Source organism: Macaca fascicularis, chromosome X, assembly GCF_037993035.2.
Source record: "Macaca fascicularis isolate 582-1 chromosome X, T2T-MFA8v1.1".
Classification (NCBI taxonomy): Eukaryota; Metazoa; Chordata; class Mammalia; order Primates; family Cercopithecidae; genus Macaca; species Macaca fascicularis.
Window position 1 is genome coordinate 96,445,001 of NC_088395.1, and position 18,072 is coordinate 96,463,072.

Here is an 18,072-nt window from a genome sequence, read left to right on the forward strand (position 1 = left end):
AATGGCTATTCAGAGATACAAAACTTAACAAGTATTGGCAAGGAAGTACAGAAAATATATTTCCTATATACTGTTGTTGGGAATGTAAAATGGTGTATTTGTGTTGGAAAATAGTGTGAAGGTTTCTCAAAAAATTTAAAATAGAACTAACGTATAATGCAGCAAATCCACTTCCATGTATATATCCAAAGAAAATGAAGTCACATGTCAAAAATATATCTGCATTCCAGTTTTTATTGCAGTATTATTTATAATAGTCAAAATATGAAATCAAACTATCCATCAAAGATAGATTGATAAGGAAAATGTGATATATACCTGTGTGTCTGTGTGTATACATATATATATACACACACACACATATATATATAAGCATACATATACAAACGCACAATGATATACTATTCAACCTTAAAAATGAAAAAAAAAAATCTTTCATTTACAACAATATGAATACATGTGGAGGACATAATGTCAAGTACAATAAGCCAGGCACAGAAAGACAGATACAGTATGATCTCACTGATATGTGGAATTCAAAAGTATTGAACTCACAGAAGCAGCATAGTGGTTACCAGGGACTGGGGATGGGGTTGGGAGATGATGGCAAAAGGGTACAAAGTTTCAACAAGAGAGGAGGAATAACTTCTGAAGTTTTATAGTACAGCCTGGTGACTATAGTTAATAATAATATATTTTGTACTTGAAAATCGCTAAAAGGCTAGATTTTAAATGTTCCCAGTATAAAACACAATGAATATGACAGTTTATAGTTACATTAATTAGCTTGATTTAATATTTCACAATGTATGTCTGTCAAAATATCACATCAGACACCATAAATATATACAATATTATTTGTTGAATAGAAAATAAATTTAAATTATGTATTTTAATTCATGTGTGCAATGTGTCCTAAGGATGCACTCAGACATATATGTATCATATAAGAATGCAATAATAGTTGATCATCGTTGCTTATAGTTATTGAAAGGCAGGAAAAAGGCTAAATATCTCATAATGGGAAGATAATTTTGGCAAATGCATATGGTAAGATACAGTGCACCTGTTTTTAAAAGTGCATAATTTTAAATTTTGTTTTATTCTGAAATGGAAATACATCCAAAATAAGCTTTTAGGCAAAAATAAAAGTTATACAAACAATTGGTAGTACAAATAGTGTGAATTGTATAAAGAGAAACTGTCAGGCCTATTAATTTAAAATGTCTGTGGATCGTAATCATGATGAATGATGCTGGCAATCTTGATACTGTTATAAACACTAGTTTTAATTACTGATGGTGATGTTTTTCAGGAAGATTATAGATAAAATGGTGAATGGATTATCCCATATTCTAAATTCAATAAAAACTATGTACTCCAAATAAAGCATTTTATTATCATATCAATGAATTATAGGTTTATCTGAACTGAAAAATAAATGGACAGTGAGAATTGCTGCTCACAGGTTACCAGAATATGATTCAATCTAATTGAGACACTTTAATGAATGCAATAAAATTTTCAGCTATGACTTTAATTTATCAATTATTCCCAAAATGTACATTTTCCCTAATTATTGGTAATAAATAAGCCAGATAGCTAGAAATGCTTCTTGGAAAATAAATACATTTAAATTTTCCCAACCTTGAATTTACAAATAATTGAAACAAGATGGCTAATAGTGATTAGCCCTTAGATATGCATATTTTTTTCTGTAGTCTTAACATTTATATCTTCATATACCTTAAAAAGCTACTTTGATGCATGCGTTAGTCCATTCTCATGCTTCTATAAAGAAATACCCGAGACTGGGTAATTTATAAAGGAAAGAGGTTTAACTGACTCACAGTTCTACATTGCAGGGGAGGCCTCAGGAAACTTATCATCATGGCAGAAGGTAAAATAGAAGCAAGTACCTTCTTCCCAAGGCAGCAGGAGAGAGCACAGTGTTCAGGGAAACCTGCCATTTATAAAACCATCAGATCTCATGAGAACTCACTCACCATCATGAGAACGGCACTGGGAAAACTGCTCCCATGATCCAGTAACCACCTACTAGGTCCCTTCCTTGACAGAAGGGGATTACAATTTGAGATGAGATTTGGGTGGGGACACAGAGCCAAACCGTATAATTATGCCTGTGGCCCCTCCCTAATCTCATGTTATTTTTATATATCAAAACTAATTATGACTTTCCCATAGTCCCCCAAAGTCTTAACTCACTCCAGCATTAACTCAAAAGTCCAAGTCCAAAGTCTCATCTTAGACAAGGAAAGTCTCTTCAACCTAAACACCTGTAAAATCAAAAGCAAGTTAGTTACTTCCAAGATACAATGAGGGTCCAGTCACTGGGTAAATGTTAGCAGTTCAAATGGGAGAAATTGGCCAAAACAAAGCAAAGGGGCTACAGGCCCCATGAAAGTCCAAAACCTCCCCAGGCTGTCCTTAAATTTTAAAGCTCCATAATCTACTTTGACTCCATGTCTTATATCCAGGGCAAGCTGATGCAAGGGGTGGGCTCCCAAGGTTCCAAAGGCCCTGGGCAGCTCTGCTTCTGTGGCTCTGCAGGGTTCAGCCCCTGCAGCTGGTTTCATAGGCTGGCATTGAGTACCTGTGGTTTTTCCAGGGGCACAGTGCAAGCTGTCAGTGGATCTACATTTCTGGGGTCTGGAGGACAGTGGCCCTCTTCTCACAGCTCCACTAGGCAGTGCCCCAGTGGGAATTCTGTGTGGGGACTCCAACCCCACATTTCTTTTCTGCACTGCCCTAGCAGAGTTTCTCCCTGATGGCTCTCTCCCTGAAGCAGACTTCTGCCTGGACATCCAGGCATTTCCATACATCCTCTGAAATCTAGGCAGAGGTTCCCAAAGCTCAACTCTTTGCTTCTGTGCACCCACAGGCACAATACCCCATAGAAGCTGCCAATGCTTGGGGCTTGCACCCTCTGAAGCAATGGCCTGAGCTGCATGTGGGCCCCTTTTAGCCACAGTTAAAGCTGGAGCAGCTCAGATGCAGGGCAGTCCTGAGGCTGCACAGAGCAGCTGGGCCCTGGGTCAGCCTCAGAACACTATTTTTCCCTCCTAAGCCTTTGGGTCTGTAATGGGAGGGGCTGCCATGAAGGTCTCTGACATGCCCTCGAGACATTTTTCCCATTGTCTTGGCTATTAACATTTGGCTCCTTGTTACTTATACAAATATCTGCAGCTGGATTGAATTCCTCCCCAGAAAATGGGTTTTTCTTTTCTACCACATGATCAGGCTGCAAATTTTCCAAACTTTCACAGTCTGCTTACTCTTTAAACATAAGTTCCAATTTCAAACCATCTCTTCATGAGCATATATAACTAAACATTTTCAGAATCATCCGAGTCACCTCTTGAAAGTTCTGCTGCTTAGAAATTTATTCTGGAAGATACCCGAAATTATCTCTCTCAAGTTCAAAGTTCCACAGATCTCTAGGCCAGGGCCAAAATGCCTTCAGTCTCTCTGCTGAAGGACAGCAAAACTGACTTTTGCTCCAGTTCCCAACAAGTTTCTTATTTCCATCTGAGACCACATTAGCCTGGACTTCATTGTCCATATCACTATCAGCATTTGGGTCAAAACCATTCAACAAGTCTCTAGCAAGTTCCAAACTTTCCCACATCTCCCTTTCTTCTTCTGAGCCCTCCAAACTGTGCCAACCTCTACCTGTTACCCAGTTTCAAAGTTACTTCCATATTTTCAGGTTATCTTTATAGCAGTGCCCTACTCCAAGTACCAGAGAAATACTAGAGACTAGATAATTTATAAAAGAAAGGGGCTTAATTGATTCACAGTTCCACATGACTGGAGGGGCCTCAGGGAACTTACAATAATGGCAGAAGGTGAAGGAGAAGCAAGTACCTTCTTCCCAAAGTGGCAGGAGAGCGAGAGAGTGCAGGGAAAATTGCCATTTATAAAACCATTGAATCTCATGAAAACTCACTCACTATCATGAGAACAGCATGAGGGAAACTGCCCACACGATCCAATCACCTCCCACGAGGTGTCTCCCTCAACACATGCAGATTACAATTTGAGATGAGATTTGGGTGGGGACATACAACCAAACCATATAAATGCATCATTATATATGACAATGTTGACTTTTAAAATGATAGAAATTCAACATTATCTCAACTATTGTGTTAGAATGCTATCCGCAGGGTATTTTTAAATGACAATTTAAAATAGAACTAGATAAAAAGTAAAACTTCAACAAAACAAGCAAATAATAAAACAAACAAAACCCAGCTCTAGCCAAATACATTTCTTCATTTTTTAATCTGTAGTATTTTTCTGATTTTTATGCAAGAAATACGAATGCTTTCATGTATTGACAGAAAAATATATCTCAGAATAATTTAAGATAGAATAGAATAAATTAAAAATTATTTTGGCTAAATTTAATACTTCAAGTCATTTTAATATAATGGCTTGTGGGGAAAAAACGCGTAATGGCATTTTACAGTTTATCACATTATCTAGACTTTTATGTTGTTTAATTGATTCAAAAAAATTGCAGAAATAACTTCTTTACATTATGTTGTAGTTTATTGAGGCCAGAAATATATAACATAACAAATTTGAAAAGTATATAATTAAAGTGAACAGATGGCCCTTTCCAGCAAAAACAACTGGAAATGCAAATCAACTGAAATTTGGGAATAATTGTAGCAGATGGTATAGCCTTTGTACCACTTAGATAATGGCTGCATTCAGTCTTCCTATTGAGGTTAGTTTAACATGTTGTTTTTCATATATGCATTTAAATGGAAATACAAAAGAAGAGCAAAATGTACTTTTGTATCACATTAGTAAATAAGGCATTAACCTGTGAAAGTTTCTAGCTGTCCTTGTCTCACATCTAATGTGCAGAGTGAATAAGCTGCCCAGTGTCATAAAATTAGGCCTCTTTTAAATGAATCTTACACTTGAAAGACAATACAATTGTGTGAGGTCATTCCCAGGAATATGAATGGAGCAAAAATGTGCTGAAGCAATTATTAATATATACTCAATTCTCATATTAAAAATGAATGTCTTCTGGTACTTTATCAAAGTAGTATTTTATTTAAAAATTTACTGAGAAAGAATCTAACATCATCTGTAACATCATATATTATTGAATAATTTCTTCTTGCATTTTCATGCTAATGTCAATTCATATACCTGAAAATGAAGTCCAATATAATATTAAAGATAAAAAAGGTTAAACAAACTTTTGCTGTTCAGCAACAGAAAAGCAACTTTGAGATTTGAAGTGCATGAGGATAAAATGCCATTAATTCATTTAACAAATATTTGAAAATTTAAATCAGGTTTGTGTAACCAGTCTTATGCAAGAACTAGAGAAGTGATATATGTGTGATTTAAAAAAAAAGCTAGATTTGAAAAGGAAAGTTAAAAAAGAAAAACTTTTTAAGGACACACCACCACCCATTGCTCTTATATTACCATTAAAAATTGTAGCTGAAAGGGAACCCTAATGATTGCCTATAGTTGCTGCTGGCCAATATAGCCAGATACATTCTGCATTCTGAGAAACAAAATAACATAAAGCCAGTTCTTTTATTATAAACAATAGATTCTGACATTAGGTTACAAGTTCAAATTACAGGTCAGCAAGTATGACCATATTTGTTCGGAAGAGAGCTAGAAATAATGTTTAAAATGATAAAGCATTCGGTAAAGAGTTTTGAGCAGTAGTCATTGACCTCTAATAAAAGGTGTTCACAATTTGCAATGGTACGTAAGTGTAAAGTTAATAGTCCAGTGAAAAATCAAAACATTCTTAGAAAAAAATAAAATTTATTTAACCATTTTTATTTATTATAAAAGATAATGTCAAACAGTTACTAACTCATACTGATTTTCATATGTAAGAAAATTAGTGAGAATATTTAGTGGTTAATTTTTACATCTATGGAATAATAAATGGGTAGAAATGAGCTAAAGGAAGTGTGTTTTCAGACTACAGAAGTGCCATGGACTTAATGACCCTAAATAAGAGAGGGGAGTTGGTGGATAAACAGCTTTGGTAGTATGATTATGAGGCGTGTTCAACATTGTTTCTCAGTGTGTCTTTAGAAGAATTGAGAGTCTCAGATTTTTAACACGCTATTTATCCTACTCTTTGTAAACTTTCTGCCTCCTAAACCTCAAATCCCCATTTATTCAGCGTGTCTTTTTGGATCACCTGGTCTGAAACTACTTACAAACAAATTATTTTCTGAGATACTTTGAGGAGAGCCAAAACAAATAAACCTCTTTAGAAATAATTTCCAAAGGTCACTTCTGCTTATGGCAGAGCGAACCACATTCCCCAAAAATAAATTGAAACAAAAAGTTGGCCACAGTTATCATCACAAGAGCATCACTTCTTTTTATTGTCTTATTTCTCCTATATCCCACTGTGTCTCTTTTGTATCCTCTTCTTCTTAACCTAATTGATATCTTCACCTTTTTATTTCAACATTAGTCTCGAGATCTCGGGTCCTGCTTCCCTGGGCTCTGAAGAGTTTATGAAAATGTTCCATTGCCTGGAGGACTTAGTATAATGTAAGACGTTATGAAGTTTAGTATTTCATAAATTGCTGGATGATTATTTTCAGTATATATTCTATGAAAATTTTATAATAAGGATTATGTAAAAATCATCTGCTGTGGCTAAGTTTTGTTAACTGCCAAGATAGAAAATGGTAAACTTATCGATAGCAACATTTCTAAGAATTGTTAATAATATAATTTGAATTATAAAACCTTAAAATAAGCATAGAGTTGGCAGTGTTTAACAATTATGCTTTACCTTTGTGTACCATTTCTTTAGTGTAAAACTAAAATGATCTGGAAAAGCACAAATAAAAAGGCATTCTAATGGGAAACATCTATCTATCTATCTATCTATCTATCTATCTATCTATCTATCTATCTATCATCTATCTATCATTGATCTAAATGCATGCTATGGTTTGAATGCATACCCCAAATGTCGTGTGTTGCAAACTTAATCCCCATTATAACAGTATTAAGAAGTTGGGCCTTTAAGAGGTAAGTTATGAGGGATCTGCTCTTATAAATGGACTAATGCTGCTATCTTAGAAGTGGGTTAGTTATCACAGGAGTGGGTTCCTAGTGAAAGGATAAATTTATTTCTGTCTTGCACATTCAGTTCTGCATTCTATCTTCCTCCATGGGATAACCCTCACTGGATTGCAGCCCATGCCTTTGGAATTTCTGGTCTCCAAAACCATGGGCCAAATAAACTTCTGTTTTTTACAGATCACTGGGGTTTGTGAGATTCTAATATAGAAGCAGAAAATGGACTAAGACAGAGAATTGGTACCAAGAAGTGGGGCTGTTGCTACATCAAATACCTGAAAAAGTGGAAGTGGCTTTGAAGCTGGGTAATGGGTAGAGGTTGAAAGTATTTTGAGGAGCAGGCTAGGAAAAGCTTGTATTGCAATGAATAGAGTATTAAGGATGATTCTGGGGAGGGCTCACAAGAGAACCTCAGAACTAGTGAAAGCCGAAATCTACTTCGGAATTACTTGAGTGGTTGTGACCAGAATGTAAGTAGAAATATAGATGGTAAAGGCAATTCTTATCATGTCTCAAACGTAAATGAGGAACAAGGTATTGGAAATTAGAATAAAGGTCCTCTTTGTTATTCAGTAGAAATGACCTTGCTGAATTGTGTCCATGCCTGAGAACTTTCTGAAAGGCAGACCTTAAGATTGATGAACTAGGGTATCTGGCAGGAGAAATATCTCAACAGCAACAATTTAGGCTGCTTCATGGCTACTTTTAATCATATACAGTGAGATCTAAAAAAAATGAATTAAAAATAAAATTTATAATTAAAAGGGAAACCAAATGAAAATACTTGGAAATTTTGCAGCTTGCCAATTCAAATAATGAGTAAACTTATTCAGGAGTGAATAGTAAGTGCGCAGCCAAGCAACCATTTGCTAAAGAGATTATAAGTAGAAAGGAGCCATGTAGTATTTATCAAGACAATGGGAGAAAGATCCCAGAAGCATTTCAAATATCTTCAAAATTGTCCTTCCCAGCACAGACCCAGAGCTCTAGGAGAGACGAATGGTTTGGGAGGACTGCCAGGACATTGAAGGCCTGGGGCACCTTCCCTGAACTCACTACCCGGATCTTCCTCAGGTCTCTGATCCCTGCATGCCACTGAGTACTCTTCAACTTCTCTACCTGCAGCTCAAGAGAGCACTGGGGCCACTCTGGCTGCTGCTTTGGAAGATACAGGCTTTAATCATTGATAGCATCCATATTGCATTAAGTCTGCAGGCTTGCAGAACGTAAGAGCTGTGGGGATATAGTTACCTCCATCTAGAATTTAAAGGATGTACAGGATAGCCAGAGGTTCAGGACAGAATCCTGCTTCAGCAGTGGAGTCACCAGTCTCTACCAGGACATTACCTAATGAAGCAGTGGAAGTGGGGCTACTCCCACGACCACTGTAAGGTCACCAGCGTGCAACCCTATCCTGGAAAAGCTGCAGGCATGAGACTCCAACTTGAAAGAGATGAAGCATAGGCTGAGCCCAGCAGAGCAAAGGAGGCAGGGCTGCCTGAAGTCTTGGGAGCCCAACCTCTACTCCAGTGTATCTAGAAAGCAGAACATGTAGTCCACAGAAATTATTCTCCAGCTTTAAGACTTAATGTTATTTCTTCTGTTTGGTTTTAGAATTACGTGGTACCAGTTACCCATTTTTCTTATATATTCCCCCCCTTTATATAAGGAATGTCTGTTTTATGCCTGTTTCAACATTGTATTTTGAAAATGAATAACTAGTTTTGATTTCACAGGTTCACAGGTGGAAGATTTTGGCTTGGGATGAATCATGTTTTGAGTATCACCCATTTCTAATTTAGATAAGACTCTTAACTTTTGACTTTTGAATTAACAGTAGAATGAGTCAAACTTTTGGAATTATTGATATGAAACACATTTATTTTGTAATGTGAGAAGAATGAAAATTTTGGATGACAGGGGTGGAATGCTATGGTTTCAATGTGGCCCTCAAATTTTATGTGTTGGAAATTTCATCCTCATTGTAATGGTATTAAGAGGTTGAGCCTTTAATAAGTGATTAGATTATGAGGGTTCTGCTCTCATGAATGGATTAATGCTGTTATCATGGGAATGGACTCCTAATAAAAAGATAAGTTTGCCCCATTTTTTTCCATTATCTCACATGATCACTTCTGCCTTCCATCTTTGACAAGATGACCTCTCACCAGATGCCAGCATTATACTCTTGGACTTCCAGTCTCCAATATCTTGAGCTATATATACAGCTGGAAGCACCCAAGCTCTCTCTATACATAGCTCCAGCTGGAGGCTGGAATATACATATACAGATAGATATGAATATACATCTCTATATATATTTTATATATGAATATATATTAAACTTCAGCATATGACTTCAAGTTTGAACTGTGTGTCAGAATTATTCTGACTCCCCCTTGAGCTTTGAATAAATAAATATATATATTCTCTCTATATATAAATATATATATATAAAACCTTTCTCAATTCTCCACATTAAAAAAATAAAAGTTTAACTGTGATGAATATATTGTAAACACATTTTAAGTGCATATCTTCATCCTACAATGGAAAATGACTTCTGAAATAAACTAACTTTGTATCCCAAATTTTGTTGAAATTTGCCCAATGTGTGGAGATTTTCCAAGTAATTCAATGGAGATTAAGCAGTTTTTCTTTGTGAGACTGTTACTAGACAACTACAACAATAATGATTTTTCCATTTTTAGTTGGTTAAACTATTGGTAACATAAGGTCAAGCTCTGACATCACTCTTTTTTATCAATGATTTACAACCATGTCAGAAAGTTTTGTTGTGTGGACATTTCTTTCACACTGTGTAGCTGCTATGTTTGATAGGGCTGCCTGTGAAGTGCCAGATTTTTATTAGGGGACATCCTAAATATTTGTTCATTAAATTTCGTAGATAGAAAGTACTTTTATCACATATACCATTTTAACTTACCTTTTAGAAAACCTGACATTTTGGCAAATACATGAGGCAATAAAATGAAACTTTCAATGTTACTCTTTACCTGAGAACCCTTCCATTCTTCCCCTCTGGCCTCAAGTGATTAGAAAATGACATTGCAAATTGTGCTTTTGTTCATATTTTGGAACTCTGAGTATTACTGTAATGGTTGACATATCTATATGGGAAAATATGTGTCCTTTTATAAGTTTAACTTTCAAACTTGACAATTTATCTTTAATGAAATTATTAAAATGTGTGTTATGAAGAACTAGAGAAATTGATGAACAAGTATTCTCCTTTGAGCTTAAGGAGCATAGTTTAGTTGAAAACATAGACAATAAAATGTATAAGTACAATCAAGAGTGGTAAACCAATATAGGATAAAGGTGAGCAAAGAATGTGGAAGACAAAACAATAGAACTGAAACAAAATGGAACTACACTTCTGTGAAAAAACATGAAAAAGTCACACTAAGGTGAATTTGTATATGGATGTCTAGAAGATGGGTGAGCTGAAAAACTTTGAAAAGTGGAACATTAAAGTCTGAACTATGGGGTGCAAGATATTTTGAAAAATATGTGTGCATTTTATTTTAAAAGGGGGATAATTAATATGACTGTAATAGCAGTGTAACTTTTTTTGTACCATTATTCAGACTAAAAAACAGAAAGCTAGATTCTGATGGCATGATTACATAATAGGAGTATGGTAGGTGTCATAATTTCTCATAAGAAGCCTCTTTCTTTTCCTATAAAAGGAAAACACTCAAACATTGATAGATGCTTTGGAAGGAGCAGAGAGAGAAAGAGAATGATTTCATGTCATGAAAAGCAATATGCTATAGTGGGCAATTTTTTCTTTACCCTAAAAAATTTGAGCGTACATACATCCTATAGTTATTTCAGGAGTTAGAAACAGTCTCGTTAAAGCAATGATCTTATTCAAAATAGGAACAGTAAAGAAGGATATTAAATGCCACCATAAAAGGCTCATAATCAGTTAAAATTCCTTTTCTCCTAGCAAATATGTTGAAAGAAACACCTTGAAATCTCAAAGCACAGAGTATTCGTCAGTGTTCTTCAGAGAAACAGAACTAATAGAGAGGGATTTGTTATAAGGTACTATCTCACACAATTATAGAGGCTGAGAAATCTTGTGATATGCTGTTTGCAAGCTGTAGACACAGGAAAGCCAATGGCATAGCTCAAAGGCCTGAGAGCTGGAGGGTCAATGATGTAGATTCCAGGCTAATCTGAAGGCTTAGGAACCAGTAGCGCTGAAGGTGGCAGATTGATGTCGTAGCTCAAGCAGTCTGGCAGAGGGAAGGATAATCCAAGCTTCCTCCATTTTTTTTTGTTCTATTCAGGTGCTCAATGGATTGGATGATGCCCACACATATTTGGAAGGGCCGTGTATTTCATTTAGTTCATCAATTCAAATGCTAATCACTTTACAGAAACACTATTATAGATAAACACGAAAAAAGTTTTTAACCACGTATCTGAACATTCATGGCCATGTCAAGTTGACACATAAAATTAACTATTAGAAGTCTACCCTTTGTCAACTTGATATCCATATCCATCTCAAACCATATTTAATCTTCAAATAAAGACAATAACAATATCATAATTCTGCCTAACATAGTGCAATTATTCTGAATATATTGAAAAATGCACTAACTTCTTCCCCAGAAGAAGAGGTAAAATATTTGAGTGATGTTTACTTTTCCTGATATTCCTTAGCTTAAATGTTATGATGTAAAATGAACAACACTTAGAAACTTTTACATAAAGTATATTCATCTTATGTTACATGATAAGACAAAAGAGAGGGATGAAAACACATATATTTGCTGTGTATATGCACATGAACATACACACACACAAATGCATTCTTAAAAACCTAAGAAAATACTCATGACAATTAAAACCCTCAATTCTCGGTGTCCGGCGCCAGCTACGCCGCTGCCGCTGTCACTATGGCCTATTACAAAGCCGCCGACTCGAAGCGTGAGCAGTTCCAGAGGTACTCGGAGAAGTTGAGGGTGCTGGACACGCTGACCAAGGTGTTGGTAGCCTTATATAAAGAACCAGAGAAAACTAACAGTGCTTTGGATTTTTTAAAGCATCGCTTAGGAGCTGCTACCCCAGAGAATCCAGAAATACAGCTGCTTCGCCTAGAACTGACCAAAATGAAAGAGAAATCTGAAGCTACTGTAGAAGTAAATAAAAAACTGAAAGCAAAGCTTGCTCAGTATGAACCACCTCAGGAGAAGAAGCGTGCGGAATAGTATTCTTCTCAGTTGAAAAGACAATGAAAAATGGTTTTGTATGACTTGAATAGTTTGTATAGTATATAATCTTTTCTGAACAGATGCTATAGAACTGATGGAGAACATATAAAGCCTTCTGGAAAACCTTGCCCCACCCCTGCAAAGTCTTCATACCCAGCTGGTACTGTAACTGTGTCTTCAAAAGGACACTTATCTATTTTATCAAGCTAGCTGCTTCAGGATGGTGAATAACATGGGCCTATTGTCACTGTTCGTTTTCTATGAAGTGAGTTTTTTTTTTTTTCTCTTCTTTTTATTATTATTATTATACTTTAAGTTCTAGGGTACATGTGCATAACGTGCAGGTTTGTTACATATGTATACTTGTGCCATGTTGGTGTGCTGCACCCATCAACTCGTCAGCACCCATCAACTCGTCATTTACATCAGGTATAACTCCCAATCACGCTACCTGACTTCAAACTATACTACAAGGCTACAGTAACCAAAACAGCATGGTACTGGTACCAAAACAGAGATATAGACCAATGGAACAGAACAGAGTCCTCAGGAAGTGAGTTTCTTTATAAGAGGCAATGCTGTGTGGAATGTTATAATGGTGGATCAAACATTCTATAAGCCCACAGATGGTAGTTTAGACAAAAGCATTGCACGCAGGAAAGGCAAATTATAAACTGTAGTAAATGCCTACTCCAATATGAACAAAATATTTCCCTTTCCATGACTGAGGTGGCCTAATGTAATCGACATGTTACTAGGTACCATTGGCTGATCACTCTGGGAAATGGAGGTATATTGAGAACTCAGTGTTGATCTCTGCTGCTGAAATATTGAGTCCCGATAGGGAAGGTTTAGAGAAATATTAACAACATAAATTATAGTGTATCAGGGTCCTTCCTGGAGAAGATATAACCTTTTAATTCTATAAGGGATTCTGGGTGTGTAAACTGGCCCAGTTCTGGAAACCGATTGAGGGGCTGTGATTCTACACTTTAATAATTCAAGTTAGACTTTTGTTCAATTAACCTACAACTTTCCTTCTTATATAAATCAGGTGAGAAGATAGTAGGCTTCCTTTCTATTTCACTTTTCAAATATCGTGATTGACTAGCCAATGACATAGGTGTACATCAGTCAGACTATTCTGATTGCTGCTTTTAATTTGCTGTCCATTAGGGTAACCATGACAACCCTGCCTTTGGTGGTTGATTGCCAACACTTCACCCTTGTGCCTCTGGAATACATATACTCCCATTGCATTTAGTTTTTCTAATTGAATGGCTGTAGTTCCCATTGTAAGATCTATCCCGCAAAGAAAAGCAATCACAGAGCTCTTCACAGATAGTGGAGTTTCCCCAAAAATTTATTTCTCAAAGTATTGGTGAAAGGTATAACTTCTGGGCTATCCCTGTGTGGGTGAGTAAGTACTAAATGAAAAATCCACTCTAACATTCAATTTTCTCTAAGCCTCTTAATCCCCTTTTCTACATTATACCAAAGGAGGCCAGGCGTTTCCAGTTCATTCAAAATGGGCAGTATTTTGGTCCCTGTCTCAGCCACTCATTAAAAAAAAAAAAAAAAAAAAAAAAAAAAAAAACCTGCTAGAGTAATTTTTAACTCCCTGAACTGCAACATTAAATGCAGAAGCTCTGTTAAGTGAGCCTATGTTAATAAATTTGGCTTAATCCAATTTTATGTCACTTCCACCATTATCCCATAACCTCCATATTTATTTCCACACATATCCCCTGATTTATGTCTGTATTAATTAGAAATGTCAAGTAGTTTCTGGAAGTGCAGCACACCTCCTCACTGGTCACACTTTGTACCTCGTCATCAGTGGCCTGGTGGTACCTGAGTCCAGTTACAGGCCTATGAGTAAATAAGGGTAAAATAGATGAATCATGAAGAGAATCAGCATTGTCTGGTGTGGCAATTGTCTCAGGGGAGGTAATTACTGTTTTTTTTTTTTTTTTTTCAAGTAATGCAGAGTTAATCCACTCATCCAGGGGTGGAAAGGCTGATACCACTGGGGGTGTGGATGATGTTGCCACTTGCAGAGGAGAGGTGGCTTTCATTAAGCATGGAGATACCGCTTCTGCTTGGAGTAGGGAGGCCGCTGATGCTGCGGTTGGGAAGAACTGTTGCACTGACAAAACTGTCATCAGAATTTAGAAGCTCAATTTTCCCAGTATAATCACTCATTCCACGTGTCCCCATTCCAACTTACAAGATGTCATTTTTTCCCCAATCAAACTTTTTTCCCTGCTTTTACACTAGACACCCTGAGAAGCTGGTCGGGAGTTCAACTTGAATTGTAATTCAGACAATTGTAGGATGAGATTCTGAGTTTGATTTTCAGCAACAACAGCTCTGTGGCTATAGAAGATAAAAGTTTCTTTCAAGACACACATAGAAACTTTCAAGTCATTTATGCAGCACTTGAGGTGGCATATATAAATATAGATATGATTGATATACATAATATGTTTATGTATATTTCAGGGATTTGATATATGTGATATATATTAGTATATCATATATGTGATATATTAAATATAAATATATATTCAAATGCCTGATATATATATATTTAATATATATCATTTTATATATATACATATGGATATATATTATATATAAATATATACCTATATGCATATATAAATATATGCTTATAAACATATACATATATAGTACATATATATACCTATAAACATATATAATATATAAATATATACATAAATATATTTAACCACATTAAACCAGTGACATTTGAGCAACTAACCGAGTTTATCATATTTCTCACTTTTCTATAAATGTTCAAAAGTATTATAAACATAGTTATCAAACTTCTTGTTTCTTATAAGTGGTCAATCAAGAGTATCCAATACAAATATTTTGTATGTCTTACCAATTCATGCTGTGGACTATCAGTGCTCTCTGTACTACTGGAAATAGGGTCAATGGAATATCTAAATTATATCAGATTGGGAAGCCAATTCCAGAAACTCTAGATCCAATACAGAAATGCATGTTTAGATTTTTTTTTTTCCTCTAGAATACTCCCAGTATTTTTCAGGGTTTTCCAGAAAAATTGAATCTGTAGCATAGCTGGCTAGCTAGATAGGTAAATTAGATTTGTTATAAGACATTGTTTCACATAATTATGGAGGATGAAAATTCTCATGCTATGTCCTCTGCATGCCAGAGACTCAGAGAAGCCTGTCTAGTTAAAAGGCCTTAGAGTTTAAGGACTGATGGTTTAGGTCTTAGTCTAAAGTGTGAAGGCTTGAGAACCAGTAGTTCCAGGACAGAAGACTGTCATTCCAGCTCAAGCATTGTGGCAGAGGAAGGAAGGATCCAACCTTCTTTAACTTTTGCCTTTTTGTTTTATTCAGACTCTCAAAGGATTGGATGATGCCCATGCAATGGGGAGATCCATCTGCTTGACTCAGTTAACCAATTAAAATGCTTACCGCTTTCAGAAACACCTTCACAGACACATCCAGAAGTAACGTTTAATCAGATGTCTACATCCTACGGACATGTCAAGTTAACATAATATCATGCATCACAGCCTATGTCTTATAGTAATATATGTTTGTTCAGAAGTGTAATACAAATTTAGTCACAATAAAAATGTTAGCCTTAATAGCCACACTGTGAAAAATTACTATTTAATAATTAGTTTCTTTAATTTTAAATATGTAAAATTAGTTTCTAAAAAATAAATTATTAAAACTAAGGTTGATACCGTAGTTAGTATCTGAGAGGCCCTGGGTTAACAAACCTTTGATGCCGATGCTCATTTAATCTTCATGGCAATCCTGCAATGTCATTCTTATTCTGATTGATTCCAATTTTATACATGAGAATACTTAAGTACAGATAATTTAAGTAATTTGAATGAAGGATCAGAGCTAATAAGTCCCTGCTGTTAATTACTTTGCTATGTAACCAGACTCTATGCTTATGAAATTTATATTATTACATTCAAGTTAAATGAGGAATATATTAAAACTAACCATACCTAACTATTTTTTCCCTTCATTTACTCATTTAAATCAATAGAGATGTAGGTATGGAATACATCTCACTTGGAACATGGAGTATGTTTTTGGAAAATGATAGCACCATTTATTTCTTGAATAATTACATTTAAAACAAAGCTTAAAAAATTGTTTGTCATATATTAGACTGTAAACAGATGTGTAACAAAGATAATTTAGCCTGGTTCATATTCTGCTAAAATAAAATTGATAAAATTTGACCTATATCTGGAAATTTAACTGAAGTATTAAATGTAGTTGTTGTACAATATTTGTTTGCCCTTCTCAGTAAGACTTAAGGTGAATGCAAATCTTCGCTCTAGGAGTTCTGCCACTTTCTTTTTTCAATGTCTAGACAGAACGTATAATGCCTATTTAACTCTGCTTCATATGTTAGGAAAAGAAAAACAATCTCTCTTTCCCTCTATAGAAGAATGTTATAAGCATTAAGAGATTTTTAAAAATTATATTTGATATATGCAAAGTAGACTTTATGGTAGGCATTCCTATATTTTCTTTAACATTCCAGTAGAAGAAACAATCTAAATTGTCAAGATGCTTTATGCTGCTAAATCAAATTAAATAAAAATTAATTTCTACTTCCTATTGGATGTAATTTTTGATCAAAAATATTCCTACATTTTGTAGGGACAGATCATTTGGAAATATAATTTACTGAGCAATCTAAAATATACTTGAATACACATCTCTGTGAATTTTTGATAATATAGGCATAATTATAAAAGTGGGATAAAATCGTTTCAGGACATTATAACAAGCTAAGTTTTTTGAAAATAATTTCAAACTTTCATTTTAGATTCAGGGGGTACATGTGTAGGTTTCTTACCTGGGAATATTACATGATGCTCAGGTTGGTGGTACAATAGATCCCATCACCCAGGTACTGAGCATAGTACCCAATAGATTGTTTTTCAACACTTGCCTCCTTCCTCTCTTCCCACTCTTGTAGTCTGCAGTGTGTATTGCTGCCATCTTTTTGTGCATGAGTACCCAAAGTTCAGCTCCCACTTGTAAGTGATAATATGCTGTATTGGATTTTCTGTTACTGTATTAATTTGCTTAAGATTATGACCTCCAGCTGCATTCATGTTGCTGCAATTGATGTGATTTCATTTCTACGGCTGCATAGTATTCCACGGTCTAAATATGCCACATTAAAAAAAAAAAAATCCAGCCCACCATTCATGGACACCTAGTTTGATTCAATGTCTTTGTTACTGTAAATAGTGCTGTGATGAACATAAGAGTGCATGTGTTTTCTTTTTTGGTATAATTACTTATTTTCTTTTGGATGTTTACCCAGTATTGGGATTGCTTGATCAAATCACGGTTGTGTTTTATGTTCTTGGGGAAATCTGCAAATTGCTTTTCACAGTAGGTGAATTAATTTACATTCCCACCAACAGTATGTAAGCGTTTGCTTTTCTTCACAGCCTCACCAACATCATCAGCATCTGCTGTTTTTTGACTTTTTAAAGTAGCCATTCTGATTCGTGTGAGATGGTATCTCATTGTGGTTTTGGTTTACATCTCTCTGATGATTAATGATGTTGAGTATTTTTCATGTTTGTTGGCTGCTTGTATGTCTGTCTTCTTTTGAGACGTATCTCTTCATGTCTGCT

General features: G+C 35.4%; 1 pseudogene; it reads left to right on the forward strand.

Moving 5' to 3' along the window:
- The first annotated feature begins 12,035 nt into the window (after positions 1-12,035).
- Positions 12,036-12,464, forward strand: LOC102127392 (c-Myc-binding protein pseudogene; annotated as a pseudogene).
- Positions 12,465-18,072: the final 5,608 nt, after the last annotated feature.